The sequence below is a fragment of the Anas platyrhynchos genome, chromosome 5, assembly GCF_047663525.1.
Source record: "Anas platyrhynchos isolate ZD024472 breed Pekin duck chromosome 5, IASCAAS_PekinDuck_T2T, whole genome shotgun sequence".
NCBI classification, from domain to species: domain Eukaryota; kingdom Metazoa; phylum Chordata; class Aves; order Anseriformes; family Anatidae; genus Anas; species Anas platyrhynchos.
Genome location: NC_092591.1, coordinates 14,469,352 through 14,486,108, shown reverse-complemented (window position 1 = coordinate 14,486,108; position 16,757 = coordinate 14,469,352). Strand labels below are relative to the sequence as shown.

The following is a 16,757-nucleotide window of genomic DNA, read 5'->3' as shown; positions in this document are numbered from 1 at the left end:
TGCTTTCACAGAGGTGCAGCAAGCAGCAGATAAATTTGCTTTCTCTATCAGTGTGAGTAAGCAGAGGAGGTAGTGCAGGGCAACCTTTGTCCATGAGACCTGGGCAGTGAGGTTTGGCTTGACAGATAAATTAACACATTCAATTTGACAGCTTATTTAAGGGGTAACACGAGCAAGTTTAGCTTGACTGAGTCTGTCTTGCTAATTATTACTTGAATGAAAGCTGGTTTTCAAGGCCCTGATATCTGCTATGCACAGCAAAGGAAAACAATAATGAAAGGAAGCTTGACATTCTGCCTATAAAATGTAGATTACGTAATTTTAGACTTCTGATTTTTAGATTTTTCCACACATTCATTCAGAACAAAATACAACAAAACAGAACGGGTAATCATGGGGCAGTTTGAGAAAGTCTGCTCCTGTTCTGTATGGCAGACATACTTAAGTTAGCAATAGGAGCACAAGCAGGATCCTCTGACACTAGATTCATTCAGCTCAGTTTGTAGGTCATTTCTCCAAACTTTTCAAGCTCTGAAAGCTCTAAGGTTTGTTCACTCTCTAACTCTGTATAGGGTCAACTTGGGATGGGGGGGAAAAACCTCATAAAAGCATGGAAGTTCAAGTGAATGTGTAGATAGGACTTGTTTTAGAAGAAGAGGGTGGGGAAAAGGCAAAGAAATCAACCAAAATTAAAATATTCTTTGTTTTATTCATTTTGGTGTCTCCCAGATAGGCAGTTTTGGGTACAGGATGAGATGAGAGTTTTGTGCAGTGAAACTACGGTCACTAGAGTGTAGAAGAAAACCATCAAATTTTATTTCATGTCTGACACAGAACAAGTATCAAGGCAAAATCTTTTATTTTACAGAACTAAATCTGAACTTGCATGTGAAAGAGAAAAAGGAAATAGAGAAAGAAGCTTAAAGAAGTAAAAAGAGGAAGTGGGGGGCAGGGAGGGCGGGAAGGCGGTACTAAAACTGCAGTCTTAGCCTTCTAAACCCTTTTGCTTCTCTGATTGATACTTTTCAATTATACCTTCCCATTTCACTGACATTTGAAATGCTATTTTTTTTCTAGCGATAACTTCAAATGCTTAAGTTCCAACAGCACCAGTAACCCTGTTTAGCTGTAGTAGTAAATTGGTTCCTTGTACAACATAATGGCAGTGACAGCCTTTTGCTAGGGAAATGAGTTCTCCAATGGGACATGCCTATGATAAGACGTCCGGTTTTGAAATTGTATTTCTCTGTATCAGAATTAAATCTGGACTTTATATTTCTTTGCTGCCACTGCTCTGTAGCTGGTCCCTATACAGTACGACCAAAGACTGACAAGTAATGCTTACACAGGAACCCTTTCACTTAAATTGGATTTGTCCTTTTATGTTTCCTCCTATTATTAGCTATTAAAATCTCTCAAAACCTTTTTTAAACAGTGATAGGGTTTGGCAAACCTGAAACTCACTGACTGGGAGGAGGAAAAAAAAGAATTCTAGTATTAACAGCAGTAATTTCCTTTCCTAGGTAAAATTAACTCACATTTAGTAAAATACAGTATTGATTCCCTGTGTTATACGGTAAGATATACGGAGTATCTTCATTGTGTTGAGAAAGGTCAGGATTTGAATGTATTATATGGGCACAGCTAAAGGCCTTTTAAAAAGGATACCAAAGAAAACACAAATCAGTGCCACTCCTGGGTACCTTTAGAAAATCCAAGCCTGCTTTCTTCTGGCTGTCATCTTGTATTTCTTTGAGCCTTTAATGGTTAAAACAAAAGTAATGTGCCTCCTGTGCTGTTTGATTTGCATTGGTGCCTGACAGTATCGTAAGTGTGTGCATTTTGTTAGTGTATTATTACTATATGCAGTAATGGAACAGCACAATGGAGGTCACTAGGAGATCATCACCATATGTAATTTCATTTTAACCTTAGCTTTACATTATCACTTAAATAACAAAATAATAATCAGTCTGTGGGAAAGAGGAGTTCTTTTTCCATTTCTTGTGGTAAAAAATTAACTCAATGTGATCCCTGTATTGGTTGTTTCATTACAGATACCAATACCATTTCTTCTTTCTTCAGAAAAATGTTCCTTGCAAATTTAGGATAGAAACTGCTTCGATCTTCAGAGATCTTCGGGAAGAAAAAAATAGTTTACATTTTGACAATGGCCTCTGACTCATTTCTGATTTAATTTAAGTGTGGGATGTCTTTACAGTAGAAGTTACAGACAAGAATATGTTCTGACCAAGATGGGTCTTGAAATACATTTTCTTGAAAAGGCGACTGGACTTGTACTCTATATAACATTTACGTGTGATTTGAAAAGACTGCAATTTTTTGTCTTCACTTTGCATCAGCAATCTCTAACAGTGGGCCAGATGATACCTTTCCGTCTTACGGTAGTGATTCCATCACACCCACTAAATGATTAAAAATTGTTTTATTAAATGATTAAATTTACTGTGTGATGAGTATTCGGCCCTTTAATTTCTGATCTTTTCACTTTTTAAAACGTTGACCAGAATATAACTTTTACAGCCTCTGCCTGTGTTTTCTAAATGTCATTAATAATCAGAAATGTTGAATACAGAAGGGCAAGTTAAATCCTGTCATTGAAACAGCAAACAGCTTTAGTCAAATGTATTGGCACAGGATTAAAAATGCATCAAGCATGTATTTGTCTTCTCAATGGGAAGCCCTTATTAATAGTTTGAAGAGTAGAAAGCTTAGCCTTATACAACAAGCACTGTAGTAGATATTTTTTTTTTAAATATATTTTAATGTGTGAAATTGCAGGATGCCAAGGTTGCCATTAGAGCTCCTCTCTCGTTCCAGTAATTTTCCCACTTAGATTCATTCTTTCCTTTCACAAAAAAGCACTTCATAGTGGTCACAGCAGAAATGCAGTGATACTGAGTAGAGAGCAGTACTCTTGCAAGGTTAATTACTACACCACTGTCAAAATATTGGACATAACTACAAGGACATGAGTCGGCTCCCTTCTCTGAGAAATCTCTCCCTTTTTCTTTCTTATGTGCAAGACTTCTCTAAGGAAGTGTATGTGCCTTATTTATAATTTTAGTAGAAATATGAAGCTGTAAAGCAGGATATTTTAGAGAAAAAACCTTCTTTCATTGTGATCCCAATGCAACACAATAGCATGAAACCACTGAATGCAATAGACCTGTGGACATGACTCTACCTCAGGGGTCCCTTTGAAAATAAATCAGGTGAATTGTCTGTATTCAAAATTTTGTTTTGGCATCTGAATTTATAAATTTAAAAGCAAAAGTATTTGTCTTCAGCCTTGTCATTTATCCCTGCCCAGCCAAGACACGTGGGAGGTTTGGGGAACTTGAAAAACAGCTTCTTTGTATTTGGGAGAAAACCACATCTAATTAAATTTTAAAATGAAATTAAGGGAAACCACCAAATCTATGTGTGGCCTGGCAGTTGCCACACTGTGTGTTTATTAGCTGTGGGCCAGCAGGTTGGAGGCCCCCGAGGCCCTTACTGGAAACCTACAGAACAAAATTAAACTGATTTCTCTACCTCATTCACAAACTTGATCAAACTCTGTTGTAATGAAGACTGTATATGAGTCTCTCCCTGGCTTTCAATTTTTAGCAAATGCTCAGGAGCACTTCTTCTACAGCTGGTGACAGAATAGCTGAAGGCAAAATTTGACCAGATTTGTTCTGGACCACAGTCTCCTGTTCTAATCCAGCCCATTGATGCCCCTCAGCTGAGTTAAATAACTCTTGGTAAGAGGTCAACATTAGTCCCCTCCTATATTTCACCCAGATCTTTCTGGGTTGTCATTTCTGCTTTTTGACAGCCAGCTGCTGCCACTTGACCACATTACTGTGGTCCTTTCACTGATGTGTCCTGGCTGAGTCTGCTCTTTTCTCTAGCTGTCAGGTCCAGCCCAGTCCACTGCTGCCACTTGATGTAACCAGTCTGGAAGTTTTCCAAGGAGAAGCCCAGATGTAGGAAACAGGTTTCTGCATTATTGTCTTCCACCAAACATCTTTGCTCTTTTTTTTCTGTTTAGGCAACACGAGAATTTTGGGTGGGCTATCAAAGCTTACCTTCAAAGGTTACCTTGTGTGCTTGCTGGAAAGGAAATTTGACGTGACCCAGCAAGGTGAGTACAGTGTTTATTTTGAACTCTCCATGCAGCTGGGCTGAGAAATGGGTTGAATAAATAGAAATGAAGCTGAATTTTGAAAGAATGTGGGAAATGTTTTGTGCTTTGCTCTACTCTCATACAGCACACATTTTATTATTTACTCTTCTCAAATCACTTTTGAAATGTGCTTACCACATTATTCTGTGAGCAAGAACAAATCATGTTAAATTAACAATGCAAATAAAAACAATTAACAAGCTGACCACATGTCTGCTAATAAGCTCAAGCAAATTTACAAGCTGACATAAAAAACAAAATGAAACATCACCATCAACAACAACAACAAAAAAAAACACACACAGAAAAACAGCCACCACCACCACTCCCCCCCCCCCAAAAAAAAGAAAAAAAAATTAACAAAAAAACCTCCAAACCATTATAATTCATAATCTTATAAAAACCCAATGCATCTTTTAGCCTGCTTGGAAGCCTGAGGCCTTTCCGACAAGTGGAGCTGTGAGCAATCTCTTCACTGGTGATTCTCATTTAGCAGACAACTGACCTTTAAGTCTGGGGACTTTTACCCTGTGCCCTTTAGCAGAAGTTAGCAGTTAGAAAAGTGAGAAGGGTGGCTTTTTGAATAGTCAGTCTTTAAAGGCTTTGCTAAGTTAAAATCAACACCTTAAATTATACCCCAGATGAGCTTGTCATCCCATTTGTCCTGGCGAGCAGTTATTAAAACCCTTCCTGAGCACAACAGCTGACGGGTGGTGGCATGTGCGCTAAATGAAATCTCTCTGAGATTTCAAATTTTAAAGTTCTGTCCTCTCCTACAGTTAATGGTGAAACTAAGGCACGGAAACTAAGTGTCCAAGGCCTGATTTTGTATTCAAAGCTATCTTACCTGTCTTAATTGGCAGCTCAGTTTTTAAATAACTGGCTTTCTGAATCCTTTTCAGTTGTGTACACATGGCATTTTGTTAGTTGAAGCTTATTGTCAACTGGCTTTTTTTTTTTTTTTTTTTTTTTTGTAAAAAAAATCAATGCAATTTGAATTTTTCTACCCAGACTGAATCCTTGGTAAATTGTTGTGGATAGTTATTGATTTCTTATATCTGTGAGATATTTTTTATTTTTATTATTATTTTTTTTTAATAGCATTAAGGTAAACAGAAGTCTTATTGTGTTCATTTACAGGATAACACTTATCTAGACAAAAGAACACATAAGCACAAGGCTTAGCTATAGGAAAGGTGCAGCAAATCACTTCCAATAACACAAAATAAGAAGAACAAAACCTTTTCGTTGCAGAGCAGAATCGGAAGATTGCTTTTTCTTGTCACTAATTTTGATTGAACTGGAGTCTGTGCTTTTGGAACTGGTTCACTGATACAAGAAGAAGCATCATTTAACTATTCCTTATACTTTCATGCCTACAGAAAACACAGTAAAGGCAAAAAAAGTCTTAAATGAGGACCACAAGTGTGATCTTCCTCCATTGAACCTGTTAAGGGAAGGGAAGCATATCTTTTAGACATCAGGCTGATTATTTCCTATTTCATTTTGAGTGCAAGTGGAGTGGCCATTTCTAGAAGCACAAGATAATAATAAGGAACACTGATCAGTTTATGCTGTCCCCACCATTGAAAAAGTAAGCATTTCCAATGATGCTCAAAGCTTCCAATGTTCAGGATAAAAACCTTTCAAGAAGGTACTGCAAGAATCATTTACAGTGAGTCTGAAACTGACCCTCACCCTCAGTTAACCTTTGGCTGAAAATCCAAATCAGATTATGGAATGAGCTGGATATTTTGACATCAGTTTACTTTAGCATACTGTGTTAGCATGTTAAAATAGGCAAAAATTGAAATGAGCTGCAATTCCATAGTGAGGCAAGTAATAATAGTAATAACTTTGATAAAGTAGAATGAAGGGAAAGATAATGAATTCTAGCAGATTAATGAATGGCTAATGTGGGCTTCTTGGGACAAAGAGCAGTTCTAGGGAACATGTCATCCCAGGAGTGACTTGAGTTTTGTGAACACTGATGCACAGTGACAAACAATTATGAACTCCAGCATTTCACTTTAAAAAACTCTGATATTTAGATTTTATAAAGTACAAATGTTTTAGGGTTAGGTCATATATCAGAGCTACTGTGGGGAAAATTGGAGTTAATTATTGCTGAATGGGATACCATATAATAGTAATAACCCAGGGGAGGATATTTTAAAATGTTTGGTGTCTCTTTTCTCTCTCTCTCTCTCTCTTTTTTTTTAAAAAACAAAAACAAAAACAAAAACAAAAAACTTTCATTCTTTTCTGGTTCCCTGTGGAGTATTCAGTTCCTAGGGTGGCCTGAGGAGAGATCAGTGATGCTGTGCTTTGTAGTCTATTACAGCACAGCTGTTCATCAATTAGAATGGAGAAAATAATCCTGCTGTTTTAGAATAGTGTGATGTGCCTGCTACGTTATCAGGCAAAATGCAAACTGGATACATGAAACCCACGCAGTGAGGCTGCCAGAGTGAGGGGAACCTCTGACTCAGAAAAGTTCTCCTTTATTTTTCTCCTTTTCACTCCCAGTTTAAAACTATAATTACAAACTTGAGCTCCCACTCTACCTTATAACATGAAGGAGCATCCACAGTTGCCCTGCAGGAGCCAGTAGAGTTATTAGTGAATCAGAGTTCAAGAATACAGCTAAGAAATCTGAACCAATGCTATGCTAATGCAGAGTGTCAGTTTGTACACTGCTTTTTTTCCTTTTTTTTTTTTTTTTTCTTTCCTTTCCATCAGGCCTTCTTTTCTTGTAATAGCAAAGGAATGTGTGCTGAAAAGCAGATAGTTAGTGCCACTTTGTCACCATATGCCTTTATATTTGGAAATTTGCATAAACAGCAAAACATTAAAACAGGATTTATAACCCCCCTCAAAAACAGAAAATATATGCGGAAGTTTCAAAAGGAAACCATAGGAGTTAAGTTAAAAAGCCCCAACCCTAAATCCCATTAATTGGAAACTGTGTTTTATTTATATTCTTAACATGTATCTATTACATAGACTGTAGTGTACAGAATATTGCTTTTATGTGGGTGAGGCAGCCCTGCTCACGGGCATTGCTCTGTATATCTGATGTTTATGTATGTTGCATATGTCTGTTGCAATCCTTAACGTGTGGAGCAGACAGCAGAATTAAAAACCTGAGTGACAGAGAGAGAGGTGGTCAGTAGTTAAAGCTGAATCAATCCGCTCTGTCACAAACACAGTAGTGTGTGCTCCAGTGCCACTTGCATTTACACGCAGTCCCGTGGAAGGGAATAACTATGCTTTGAATACCAGTAAATCCCGCTTGGCTACGGACTGAAATAAGTAAGAACAGCACTGCCAAATTAATTAGGGCATGGGGTCACCTCTTTACTTGTCACAGGTAGTTTGCAGCTGCAGGTTATGCTCCAATCACTAAAGTTTGATTTGGCTTCAACACCCCCATCTTCAGCCCCTGCAAAAGGAGAGGTGGTATCAGCCCAAGGGTGAGTTTCACCATTCCTGAATTCTACCTGGGAACAAAGTAGAAGGGTTTTCTTTTTATGCCTGAGGCCGTTTTATTACGTGGTCTGAGCCATTGTTATGCCTCAACAGAAACCTGAGACACATCCACAGGTGGGCCTGTGGTGGCCTGAGGTCTTTTAATGGGAGGCCCCAAAACAACACTTGGCATCAGAATATCCGCTTGCCCACACGCAGGTGCAGGGAGGCCCTTCTGGCCACAATTTCCCCTCTGTGGACTCTTTCAAACCTTGATCATTTAGCATTTTTTTTTTTTTTTTTTTCCCCTGCCCCCCAGATTTACATTTGGGCTCACCATTTTGTAGCTCTTCTCACTTGTGTAATTAAACATGTGTATGCATTTATGATTTTTGTTGTTCCCCTTTTTCTTCCCAACGCTCTCGCTGTTACATCTTTCACAAACATTTATCTTCATTTCTCCCTCTAGTAAGAAAACACACATTTAAAAGCAAGGACGTTGGAACAGAGATTGTGCTTTATTCATTTACTTTGGCAATTATAATGTAGTAAGTTATTCATAATTCATAGTGCCTCATGTACTACTGACTAGTACTGTATGGCTGCTGGATGTAAGGAAGTTGTAATATGAGACATTAAGTGATAGGAAATCCTACAGCATTGCTTCTGCTCAGCTGTGGATCAGAAGTGGGGACAAGGCAGCCATTTTGGGTGTGAGTTAGAAGGCATGTAGATTAATGGTGGTCACTGGGAGTTGTATGCTTAATCTCTTCCCAGTAATTTTTATTATTATTTTTTAATTTGGCTTTTTTTTTTGTTGGGGAAGAGGGGTTGTGGGGGGGGGGGGGGGGGGGGGGATTCTGAGCAGAATCCCCATTCCTCAGATGCGTTTGTTAACTGAACAGGTCTACAAATGTTTGGGTATAGTATTTGGCTTGCAAAGTGGTTGTAAACAGCTCCTTGAAAAGTTGTGAGTTGTACACTTCATATATGCCATGTTTTGTGGCATATAACAAATTCTCAATATTGTAGATATAGTTTTGATTTCAGCCATGCTTACATCAGGTCTCCTTATACAGGACAAATGGTGCTCAGCTGGGCACCACATACAAATAGATCTCTTCATTTCCATGGAGAATAATAAAGGGTCAGTGAAGGATTTTGCAACTGCCTCTCAGAGAAGCTGGGGCCTGGGTTATATATTTGGTAGTTTTATTTCTCTTCCATTCTGAGATGACTGTTGTGCTGCTAACAGTAGTGACTAAATATGCGCATGATGAAAAGGGGCTGAAATAACTGCATATGTACCTGGATTAAAAATTAAATGCCATTAATTGTAGAGAAGGTAGAGTATTTGGTAAGGGTTAAGTGACTCCTTTCATTCATCTTTGGCATCTGCAGCAAAGTGTGGAGTGGCTTTTGTTTCACCTAAACTAGTCCCATGAGTTAGTCCTCCTTCTACCGTAAAAATAAAAATCTGGGGGAGAGATTCAACTGATGTGTCTGCTTAGGGCTAGATGAGCTAAATCCTTTCAAGTGCTCAGTGCTCTCCGCTGGCCACCCGGAAAACTTGGTGTGGCTGACTCAAAAGGGAACATTCAGGTTAGGGGAGAGGAGTCTAGCCTTTTGTATCACCTCAGCAGTGCCCCAGTAAACATCAGTAGTATGGGCATGAACCTGTGAGCAATTAACTTCTTGTGCGTATTTAACAACATACAGTTTTATGTGAAATGAGGTTGAAGATGCTCATTAATTTGTCTTCATAACTGACCTGCTGAACACAAAGTGGCAGTCTGTCAAGCAAATGCAAGGTTCCCTTTCAGGATGAAGTGCACCTATTTGTACAGAGCCAGCAAAAGACTCAGGACCTGTAAAGCCCAGGTAAATCCTTGGAGCCATACTCAGTGATATAAACTTGCTTTGGTCTTTTGAGTGCTGCCCTTCCACCTCTTCCATTACTTAGTGCTTTCAAAGCAGTTGGTCTGAAAATGCAGGGAATCATTTCAGAGTTAGGAAGTTTTTAGATGACCAAGATCAGACTTCAGACCACTCAAAGGTGTGGACTTTTTTTTTTTTTTTTTTGGGGGGGGGGGGAGTGTTGTCATTATGCCATGCCTAATTAAGTGTTTTATAGTATTTCTGTAGGATTTCAATCATGGATAGCAGAGGCACAAAAGCATGGTCTTTGTTTACAGTTGTGTCTGTTTGAAGTCATTATGTATTTCCTAAATTATCCTTAATGGCAGAAGAGGCAAGTAATGTACGGGGCAGTTTACAGCCCACGATGAAGCACTCTTGCATGCTCTGTGTTGGAGGACAGCTGCAGCTCCCTAGTGCAGTGGTATTTAGCAAATGAGCTGCTTCATTGTAGTATCACTTTTGCATAGGTCATCATTATGTTTTTCATTGTGCCCCAAACCACGGTGTCTGTCCTAGCAGCGACCTCCTTTCAAGGGTCTAACAGAAATGTCTGCGTGTAGTTAATTTCCCCATACACACTGCAAATATGGGGCAGCAGTGGGTGTATTTTACAGGGAAAGAAATGCTGGTTACTTGATTTCAGTTGCCACTGTGACTGTATGCACCACTGATGCATGGAAACTCTGCTTCTGGGCTATTCGCTGTGAAACTGCCCAGCAGTTTGAGTTTATGTTCCTGCTGATGAAAACACACTTTATTCCTGGTAGTGTTTTTCCAGAAGGCTTTTCCTAAAGTTCCCACGTGTTTCCTTTTTAATTCTCAGTTTCTGACTCTCCTTTCAGAATTGTCATGCGAAGAGGATGGATTATTGATGAAGAGAAAGAATAAGCATAGACTCCCCGCTTCCATTTCTGTTTTAGAGTTCATGTTGGGGGGCCATATGCAGAAAGTTTATCGTCAAGCCACTGCCCTAACAAGTCAAAGAAATGAATATCCTTTTCCATAGATTTTTACTGTATTTATTATATTAAAGTTTATGAAGAAGTGAGAAGTTTAATTCACCAATGAAATTAATTTGACAGTCCTTCACTAACTCTGGCTCAATGTCTGTCAAAGGTGCAATATAGCAACAGTTCAGCATGACTGGCAGTAACTGCTCAGAAAAAGCCCTGGATTGCAATAGCATATTGATTGAACTTTGGCATTAAGACAAATATCTGAGCAGAAAGCAAGAAGAGGTACAGTGCTGGCCTTAAACGTGCCACTGCTTCAGTTGCTTTTCCTAGTAAAACAAATAACAATAACAAAACCCACAAAATAATGAAATAGTAAAATGAAGAGGTAGTCCAGAGGAAATTTCAGATGCGTTTGTATTTTACATAAGTTATTTATTAAATACTCAAAGTTATATTGGATAAATTAAATCTATTAAGGGAATACAGATTAATGAAAACTTAATACGTGAAAGTTTCCAAAAGATCCAGAATTGAAGATTCTGCCAGTTTAAAGTCAGGCTTTTTAAAAAGCACCTGGGAGATCTATGGGGAGACACCTCTGAAAGCAATGGTGCCACTCTGTAAGTATTTCATGGTTAGTACCTCGCATTTAGAAATGCAAGAGTTTTGTATTGCTAGAGAGAATTAACATTAGTAAAAGCTCTGTTAAGGGTCCTATTGAAGTCCCTTTGTTCACAGATAATACAAAAACTTAAAGTATTTAAATTTAATGATTTTATGCTTAAAGTTGAGCTTATGCTTAATCACCTGCAGTCAAGGTGAAGAGCCTGACCAGGAGCTTTTTAAATTTGAGGAGACTTAGACCCCTCACAGGGAGCCAGAAAAATGGTTATATTTTCAAGCATATAACACATACCTTAGATAATTTGCATCTTAAACGTCTCGAGGCTTGAAAATAAACCCTCAGATAACCTACACATCCTTGGAAGCTACCTGGAATGGAACCTGGAACAGAGATCTGTGGGTCTGTGTTAAACGTCCCCTTGTAATATCCAGATACTTTTGCTGCTGTGGAATTAGTTTTCCTATCAGATAACCTGTGGTTTAGAAGTATAAAGATATGATAAAGAAATTAAACAAAGTTTAACCATAATATGAAAAAGGGAGACATTTGTAAGTCTGGAGAAAATCATTATTTATTTGTGGCTGCGGGAGACCTTAGCTCTGTTTTTCACCCCAGCGTGGAGGCATTTTGATCGAAAGCCCAGTGTAACAGAGAGAGAGAGATCTTGCACCACAGATACTTTTTGAAATGGAAATAAAATGTGCAGCATTAGTATCCTGGCAATGTTAAAAAGAAATATGTAAGATTATAACAAACAAGTCAAAATATGTTTTCTTTTTTTTCAGTGTATAGATATATACATATATACTTAATTTAATGCAGCAGGTTTGGTTGGTCTATTCCTCTTCCTCCCCCCGCCTCTTCCCCCCCTTTTTTTAAAGCATATAAATTCCAACCATGTTTTGTGTGAAGGGTCTCAGTGCATACTGACATTGTGAGTGTCAGCTCCAGATCACTTTAATCAGAGAGTGGATATGCATGATAAAACGGATAAGGGACTTTAATCAAAAAATCCGCTGGTCTGGAAACGTGACGCACTCCGCCAAACACACTTCATCCCACTTTTCTTGTGCCACTGCCAAGATTTTTATTTCATGAATATGCATTGGACATGATATTACATTAAAATGTGACATTGTTGTGTAGTGGTAGGGATTTAGAATTAGAATAAATAAATAAATAAATAGACTTCTGTAAAGTTTTTGTAATTGAACATTAATATCATGTTGTGATTTTACATATTTATTCACCTGCCCCCATCCTCTCCCTTTTCTCCAAAAATTCGTTTTTATTTAAATATTGATTTTATCCCCTTCTGCTTAATAAGAAAAACAATAGTAACAGATAGATGCATTATTTAACTTTTACCTATAAGCATAATGTATAGAGTTCTCACCAAGGAATTGTATTTTTGCATATAAAATACGTGTTTGCAGCTTTGTGGCTGGGGGCATTTTTGCTTCTACAGCCAGGAATAACTCTATAGCACAGAGCCCACTCCAAAGTCCATTATTCTCTATGCAAAGATTGCCTCTGAATTTCACAGGATTTGGATCATGCACCTAATAAACCGAGAAACCCTTTGTTTTCCCCTAATTTTGCTATGTTACATTGTTTCCTGGAAATTGGTGAGGATTCTAAAACTGATGTATGGAAATTTGCATCATTAAGCCCATGCTAGTCTCAATTTTAGAGTTGTATAATTCCACGTACTTGGCCAATCAGCTTTCAGTCACAACATGTAAGCATTTCTACATCTGTCTTTTTGTAAACCCCCACTCCATGAATTCTGAGAACTGATCTCTCAGACAATATACCTTGAAACACACATCTTAGCATGTGGCGCAGCATTCATCAGATTAAAGATGAATGTGTTTGCAGTCTTGCCGTTTCTCTGCCACAAATACATAGAGGATGGCACTTGAGGAAAACAAATTTGTTTAAATGGAGTGGTTTGCATCTAAAAAAACAAAATGTGCTGTGTGTAAGTGGGAACAAAACTGCTGCATTCAGTGGACCTGTGCATATCTGTACAAAGGATTTGCTGTTAAGTAGGCAAAGACAAGTTACTACCAATATCTTGCCCCATCCCCGGAGGTGCTCAAGGGGCTTTGGGCAACCTGGTCTGGTGGGAGGTGTCCCTGCCCATGGCAGGGGGTTGGAACCGGGTGGTCTTTAACGTCCCTTCCAACCCAAATCATTCTAAAATACTGATGAGTGGCATTGTGGTGTGTCTAAGGCACACCACTGGGTAGGTATGAATCACAGAACAGAGTGTTGATCCCTTCTTTTCCCCTATCTAGGTGATTTAGTTTAAATGAGAGAGAGATGCTGCCCTCCTTTATCTTGTGATTTGGAATCCCTAGGCATATGAAATGGTTAGAGAGCTTTTTGCTGGTATTTACTTTTTTTTTTTTTTTTTTTTTTTTTTTTCTGGTTGTGGAGTCTCCTTCTCTGGAGATATTTAAGCCCCATACCTGGGCAGCCTGCTTTAAGGAACCTGCTTTGGCAGGGGGGTTAGACCCAATGATCTTTCGAGGTCCCTTCCAACCCCCTCAATTCTGTGATTCTGTGATTTAGTTAGTTACTTAAGCTGGGGATAAGAACGGATGCTCTTTATTTACTAGTTGAGGACTGCTGTGTGTTGGTTGCTCAGTGAGGACCTCTTCTTGTAATGGATGCTTTCTGAGACTAATTTTAATTATACCCAAACAAACAAAAATCATAATTACCTGACTAATGATCTGAGGCACCAACATTTCATTACCTGTGTTACTCAAATGTAGTAGAGAGGCTGCAGAGAACTTCCTTGCTTTCTGTAGAATCATATGGGGTTTTTAAGCAATAACCACATGGAGAAGATGGTCTCACCTAGCCCTTAGCTATGCTTCAAACTTCTGAGAGAGAGACAAGAAAAGTAACTGTGGCTGAGCAGTCATTGACAAGGGCAAACAATATTGGAGATAAAAATGCAGAGCTCTTTAAACTGCTTCTACACTAAAGTTATGGTCATTTCAAATAGAATTTCCTTTATGAGACCCAATTTCTACAGAATTTATACCTGCTATATATATCTTCTGCTGGTGAAAGCTTGACATTCAGTCCCAGATACTAATCAGAACACGAAATCTGCAAGAAGTTGAGATGCTTTCAGGAATTTTACAGGCACTTTGCATGAGGTTTTAGTCCCCCATCAGAACTGCCTGAGCTGGCCTGGACATTCCCCGGGAGTTTAGAATTGCCCCTTCCTGCAATAGTTATTTGATAGTGTTGCGAGGACCAACAAGGATGACAGCAAGAGTGACAGCAGTCCCTACATTTCTGCCCATTTGGTATCATTTTGGGGTAACAATGGGTGGTTTGTAGAACCAGCCAGTATCCAACCTAGTCTTGGCACTATCCTCTCTTGCTCTGTTGCAAAATTGCCGTGGGCAATATGGTACAAATTCTTTTCCAGGATGTTACTGCAGTACTCAAGTGTTGTTCCGTGCCACTGGCAAAAGAGCTCCCATGCATCAGCAGAATTTGATTCTCTTCATACCTTCTTTGGAGCCTAGCAACCATGGTGTTCCCAAAGAGGCTTATGCTTTCATCATACCTATTTGAGCCCAGAAGTCTTCATTCAAATGAAAAGATGTTCATAGTATTTATACAGCCTCCAAGGGGATATTGAAACCTTATTGACAATACTTCTCATAACTGATCAACAGTAGGATCTTGTTTCTTTTAGTGCCTGTCTTGTTTCCTCTTTTAAGTGATGCTTTTCTGAAAATGACTTAAAAATACAAATATTTGCATGGTTGTGATACTTTAGAGAAATCCTGCTTGTAGTACAAGCACCAGCTAGGTTTACTGAAAACCCTGTGATTTCTTTGTTCACACCAGCATGGTTCTACATAGGAAATATTTTCTAAAAGTCAAATTAAAGTTCTTTTCAATACTTTTGTCCAACTCCTAGAATCGACTCAGGCACTAAAACATCAAAAAAGTTAGACTCTATACTTCCTCTACTGCCCACCTCACAGTGCAATTCTGTCATGCGTTTTACTGTAACCAGGCAGCGGGGGATGCAGATGGAGTTTTAGCACAGCAGAGCAAGGGATGTATGCTTCTGTGTAGATTTCAAAAGGGAAATAATAGTTATGGCAATAGTCAAATAGTCAAACTGTTAATAGATTAGAAAGGACAATGACTTCAATGGATCTACATTCATGGTCTGGAATTCCTGGAGATTATGGACATGTACTTGTAGGAGAGTTTTAGTGGCTGATAGAGATATCTGCAAAGACAGACATCAGTCAGAACTGCCTAATTTAGAATGAAACATCCCCAAAGGAAATTACCATTACAAAAACTATTATTTAATATTAAAGGTAATTGTAACACAAGGGCATGACTCATATCCTTGTGTTACAATTACCTGAATATTAAATGATAGTTTTCTGAAAGGTAATGAGGGGAACTTAAACCTGACTCTCTGTCCTTAACCCTTGCTACTGTGCCTCAGTGTTAATATTTCCAGGAGCATGCCTGTACCTACTTATCTCCCCCATTAGTCACGACAGGGCGTGAAAGGTAGATGTATAATATCAGCTTTTGCAATAAAATTGGAGAATGCTCATGTTGTGGTCTGTTATACAGGATAACTGACCTTTACAATCATCAGAGTACAGAGCTGATGCATTATACTGATACCAAAAGTGCTTTAGTACATTAGGCCATGACAGACATACAAAATATTCATGTCCTTACCTCCTTACCTTTCTGTGCTTGCTTCATGCTATCTTCTTAATATGCCTTTTTTTTTTTTTTTTTTTTTTTTTTTTTTTTTTTTTAAATCCAGAATGCAATTGCTGCACAGTTCCAGTTTACACCACAAATGTGTTCACAGGGAAACACAAACACGTTTTATGCCCTGATTGTGCCTAAAATCTTTTAACATTGGATTTTCTACTCTGCAGAGAGTTGCCTGAATATTTCCCAACACAGAACTGAGGCCTTACTTCAGAAGCAGCCTTTGCATCATTTGAACATGACAGCTATGTTCTTGCTTAACTTTATGTGGTGTTGCTAGTGATACTGCACAAACATCATGTGCATATACCTGGTATCTAAATAGAATTAACCAGTTAGTAGTAAAGTGGAGTGTGTGACTTAAAAAAAATAATAATAAAAAAAATATGACATGCTTAGTCAAAATTAATCATTTTGTGTTTGGTTATACTGTGCTGGGTCATCTTAACGGTTACATCATGTCATGTTTCATTATGTCACAATCTATGATAGAATATGACATCGGAGAATTGCTGCATGCTGTTTGTTAAAAAAAAAAATAATACTGTTTTCTCATCTTTTTCTAGCTATGATTTCAGCTAGAGAACTCCTATTGTGAATTCAGGTTATTAATTATCAGGTTGGGATAGCTGCAGAAAGCAGATAATTCTGAGATACCAGCACATAGTACATTAAAGCAGATATCTCAGGATGAACTCAACTCTAAGAATGGGGTCTATATTTGAAAACAAGTTTAAATCAGGAAGTAGGATTGAATAAAACATCCTGCTCTGTGGTGGACACTGTTGCCAGGGTG

The 16,757-nt window shown here is 38.4% G+C and overlaps 1 long non-coding RNA gene across 1 annotated transcript in view; it reads left to right on the top strand.

The window, feature by feature from the left end:
* Positions 1-10,576, top strand: part of LOC140002714 (uncharacterized) — a 46,541-nt gene extending 35,965 nt beyond the window's left edge. Inside the window, exons 2-3 of the long non-coding RNA XR_011809986.1 lie at positions 4,061-4,153; positions 10,429-10,576. This is a non-coding gene — a long non-coding RNA (uncharacterized lncRNA). The remainder of the gene's footprint in view (positions 1-4,060; positions 4,154-10,428) is intronic.
* The last annotated feature ends 6,181 nt before the right edge of the window (positions 10,577-16,757 follow it).